Raw genomic sequence first — 5,279 nt, 5'->3', positions numbered from 1 at the left:
AAATAAGAACCGAAGTGTGCATCACAGCAGCAACAAAAAAAGCTACATCTCCACAGATTGCTAATGCTGGATTCTGGAACCTGAAACTGCAGCTACAAGGTGCTCTGAAACTCGGGCGTCAAAGCTTTCCTCTGGCAATGCAACATCCGGAGGCATTCATCATACGTGTGCTTGCGAAGTTGCGAAAGTGAAGTCATGCATGGCAGTAGCCTTTGTTGCAGCTTCATGGGGCTGATATGCGCCATCGCCATTCCACAAAAGACTCGATGCATCATCCTTTGAACATCTGCCATTTCCAGTTCTTGGTGCCTTCATTAGCTTACCATGTGTGCTCCTGGTAGACGAAGATTAGCGAGACCTAAAATGGCGACACGAAAATGTGAAGCAGTTAAGTGTTAATGTGACATCATGGTTCATGGTAATCGATTGTTGCAAAAGTGGCTCATTTACCTGATCAGCCCAGCAACCAAGAACCCAACTCAGCATTCTCATCGCAGCAAGTTTTTATCTCCCGGTAGCAAAAGTCCAAAACCATCAGCACGTATATAAGGTCATACACTAGTATACTACTGCCACCATTGGGATGGTACAAATAATAATAAAAGTACCATTATATTTCCGGTGAACAAATATAATTTTTACTGGCCTGATCATATGAAAATTAATCAGCAACAACCAAAGTTGCATGTTACTGACTGCATCATTTATCTATTTACAAACAGCGTTAGGGAACACATTCTATGTAATATCTATCTAAACAAACAAATACACACATCTCTACTACGCAAAAGAGGAAAAAGTAATCTATTCTTATCTAACCTAAGGTGTGGAATACAGCATCGCTTCGGTAGAAAAGTGGAAAGAGAAGCAGCAGTGAGCATCTGCCGCTTCCCTAGCAGATTCATCTCAGGCAGTGCTCATCTCAATCTGAACATGTTCTGCAGACACAGAGCCGCTGTGGATGCCATTACAAGGCACTGGGCTAGGGTCTTCGTCCCCAGCATTTTGGCTACTCCCATGGACACCATGGGAATCACTGGTGTCGGTTTCATGGAGGGACGGTTGCTCAGGGCTGGGGTCGTCACACATGCCATTTTGCAAGGGACGGGAATCGTCACCAACATCATTGTGACTGACGCTTTCCACGTTGGCCCTTCTCAACTCTGTGCACTTGGTATAAGCCAACCTCACAATGCTTATCAGTAGCATAAGAGTTGAAACAGATCCTGTGATGACGAAGAGACCAGCAAAACTTTGTAAAGTGAGAGGCGCAGAATCAGTGTCAGTGACCGTGCTAGCACCCATGCGTGGTGAAGCTGTGCCAAACCATTTCGCTTCGATTTTCAAGCCATCAACATTCTCTCCTTCTAGGCTCAGGATGGCATTCGAAAGATTATGCACAAGCGGAGAACCTAGACGAAATGCCTGAAGATAAAAAATAAAATGTAAGCAATCATAGCACTGCAAGAGAAAATCATGAATATACGAAGTCATTAAGTTGAGAATCTTATGAAACCGAATCCAGGAGTCTTGTATATGCTCCCGACCACCCTAAAGTCATTTTTATAACGAGGGTAGGAGAGGAAAGAAGTTAAATAGGGGATCTCATCAACGATAGCCGACACTCCCCCCTTCTTGGACCCCTTCCTCAACGCGTCAGCATATTCTTCTTCATTCATATAGTTCCTTAACTCACGTTCACTGATATTGTGCTTATCAAGATGGACCGCACAAATGAATCACGTTGGTATCCTACAAAGTCACCATTGAGCCGGAGCTGGTTAAGGTCTGTCACCGAAGGATGGAGCCGCTTTACGGTCAAAATCGATGAGAAGCTTGCTGTGTAGCTCTGGACTAGAATCAGCAGTACAAAGCACCATATCACGACAACAACTTTTGTCAAGGGGCTTCTTACATTTTGACCTGTCAATAGAGTAACCAAGTGACTACATTATTTCAGAACTATGTTAAGAAACTAATCAAACCAATAATAAGGCATCAAATGCTGTAAGGAAGTTTAAGCTCGAAGTGCTGACCATGAGAAAATGTCAAAGTGGAGAAAACAAAGTAGAGGGCATTGCTACACTGTCTTAAAATGGATCCTTGGTACTCCTGATTTCTGGGTAGTTCAATCATCAACACAACAAAGCCAGTACAGAAGAAGAAGAGTATGGTAGTAAGCCAAAGCCACTTATCTAGTGGCTTTATAAATGTCCACTGGATTGTTTCTTGTTCATCCACGGCGAGTGTGAGTATCGAAATGCCAGACTGTGTGTATGGCATTGTAAAATCTGTGATAGCCACTCGGTCTGCGTTTATGGTCACATCACCTACTGCTCCATCATACACCTGTTTATCATCGTACAAGATGAAAAGCTATTCAGGGACAAGAATTTAAAATGTTAACAAGTTAATCATCGTGAAAGCATGAGACACAAGTATGTGAGAGTAAGCCTCACCCCCAAAGACACGTTGCCTACCATCTCATCATAAGTACCACTGAAGATAGAAAAGTTATAGCACGGAGAAGGATTTAATTTCCCCATAGCAGCCACGAAGATATCAATACTGTAGCCGGTGACACTCTGTTCCCCTGAAATCGGATCAATGGTACCATTCACAAAAACTTGGAAACCTTCTTTCTTCGGCACGACAATCTTGAGTATCGGCTCACCTCTGCAGTCGTCGCCTGATTTTATCATATCTAGTTTATTGCTGTTTCTTCTATTCCGGTTAAGGAAGGTTATAGCGTCACTTCCAAGTGTAAATCCAATCTTGGCATGGCCTCTAGAAGATTTTGCACGATTTTCTAGCCAGAAGGCACAAGATGTTGCAGAGATGCCGGAGAAGTTGAGAACGGGGATGTGGTTACGGCGGCACAGGTGGGTGACGCGATCTGCTTCGGTCAGTGTCTGATGGTCCCAGATTATGGCTTGCACTCGGGCATTCTTGATCAAGTCTTCGGCTGCAGAGCTCATCACACGCATCACACAATTAGCCGAGCAAATTGGTCAATCTGTTGTTGTTTTTGCGGATAAAATTGGTCAATCTGTTGCATAGGTAATTGAAGTTTCAAATCGAAGTGAGAACTATTCGCTGCATTTGCTTCAGAGATGACAGAAACGAATGGAACATTTGGCCCTACCACTCTGAATCTGAAGCGAGCCAGTGGAGGCGGTGCCGCGTACATGGACCCGGCAAGGGGCTGCGTCAAGCTTCTTCTACCTACGGCGCGGGGAACAGAACAGGTTGGGGACTTGCGGGTGGGCGAGGCGCCGAGGCAGAAGAGGGAACCTTGTGGGCAAAGGCGGACAAGGCGGCCTCGACGACACTAGGCGCGGCGAGGCCGGAGCCATGGCGGCGCGAGGGCAATAAAGGAACTGGGGGTGTGCGGCCATGCCCGGAGGGTGGTAGATCGGCAGGCGATAGATAGCATGGTGGGAGGAGTCAGGAGTGGGCACGCCGCCGGCCCGCTGTCTGTGTGGATTGTTTTGTCTTTTTTGTCGGTGTTGTCGACGGTTACGGAGTTTGCCCAATAGTAAATCCTAAATTAAGGAGACGACCGTTCACTCGGCCGCACGGTTTTCATTGGTCGAGTAGCTTTTAGGGTGGAGATAATTCTATCATTTGTACGCATCGCATTGTTAACCTTGGCTTGGATGCACGGTTGACGGCTGCTTGCAAATCATGTGCGATGCTAATTAGCCATGCTTGTATGCATGCATTTTGTGCTTATCAGTGATAAAATTTTGTCTTGGAGTCATGTATGCATTTTGTACTAACTAATTTTGAGACTTAAATATTTTATAGCCCGAACCGCTTGCACGATTCACAATCCGTTTTTACCATTGGCTTCGTATCAACGAGAGTTTCAAAACTAGATACCACTCAAATATTTTTGACGGATTTTTTATTTTCCGTGTTACCAAGCGATAATGCACAAGTTACCATCATACTCTGAAAGAACTTACCACCGTAAGCATGCGGTAACTTGGTACTAACAGAGTGACAGTTTCGTAAATTGTTGGGTGGTAATTTTAATGCATAAGTAACCATCCTATTTTTTATGAAATTGGCATTTGCTAACTTATTACTAACAGGGCGGCAACTTCATATATTATTGGGTGGTAACTTCAACACATAAGTAAGTAATCATCCTATTTTGTATGAAGTTTTCACGTGATAACTTGTTAGTAACAGGAACGGTAAGTTCCTATTTTATCTGGTTGGTAACTTTAATGCATAAGTAACCATATATTTTTTTATGAATTTATCACGTGGTAACTTGTTATTAACAAGGATGGTGACAAGGGAATGACCCTTCGGGTCCTCACATTTGGTATACCTACTACGGCCTAACAGAGGGTCCACTCGAAAGCCCACTAGAATCTGTGAAGTCCAACTACCTTGGCTTGCGGCTCAAGATAAGAACAGATAATTAAGGAAACCAAATCAGGGTTTATCTCTAATTGTAACCGATCCGGACTCTACGTCCGAGATCTAGCCTCCTATGTAAAGGACTAAGAGGAGGAGCCGGGGAGAACAGAGCCAGACAGACTAAGACGGATTCACAGATCTCATCTCTCATACACGCCTCCATGGCAACCTTGTAATCTCTCCATCAAATACAGATCAGACAAGCAGTATCTAGGGGTATTACCTTCCGAGGGCGCTGAATCTGAGTAAATCTTGTCCTCCTGTGTCCTTATTAGCCGACGAAATCGCCAAGACACACCCGTGCTCTCACTACTTGAAAGCCGTCTAGTTTGGATATGCCGAAATAACCCTTCGTCATTGGTGCCGTGTGTGGAGAAGACGTGTGTTGGATTAACGGTTCCGGCGGTCTCATGGCAACCGGTCGGCAGCTCGCCGAATTGATGAAATCAAGAACGAAGACAAGCTATCCGGCGAGATTGTTCGACTACATCCAGCTCTTCTTCGGCTACGTCAACTCGCGTAGCAGTATCGACTACAGCACGGTAGCCAGTGCCGGCGACTACGGGCTACAACGTCAACAAACATGCAGATTCAATATACATCAATTTCTTGGGCAACTCCAACGACAAGCACGCAGCGCAGCTAGGTGCCCGCGCGTGGCGAACCAGAAGCGCCGGCAGCCGGAACGCAGTCGATCCAACCAGCAAGACACCAGATCCCGGCAGCAGCGAACCCACGCAAAGCCAAATCGTCCCCATGCATGCTCCATCCACGAAGGAAATCGATCAGGAACAGGGAAACCGCTAAACTCGATACCCGCGGCCAGCCTTTGCGAGTCCTGT

The 5,279-nt window shown here is 45.5% G+C and overlaps 1 pseudogene; it reads right to left on the bottom strand.

Annotated features, from left to right (window-relative positions):
* Positions 1–591: 591 nt before the first annotated feature.
* LOC100843523 lies at positions 592–3,517 on the bottom strand (annotated as a pseudogene).
* Positions 3,518–5,279: the final 1,762 nt, after the last annotated feature.

Source organism: Brachypodium distachyon, chromosome 1 (genome assembly GCF_000005505.3).
Source record: "Brachypodium distachyon strain Bd21 chromosome 1, Brachypodium_distachyon_v3.0, whole genome shotgun sequence".
Classification (NCBI taxonomy): Eukaryota; Viridiplantae; Streptophyta; class Magnoliopsida; order Poales; family Poaceae; genus Brachypodium; species Brachypodium distachyon.
The sequence above is the reverse complement of the archived record's forward strand: the minus strand, read 5'-3'. Positions and strand labels throughout refer to the sequence as shown.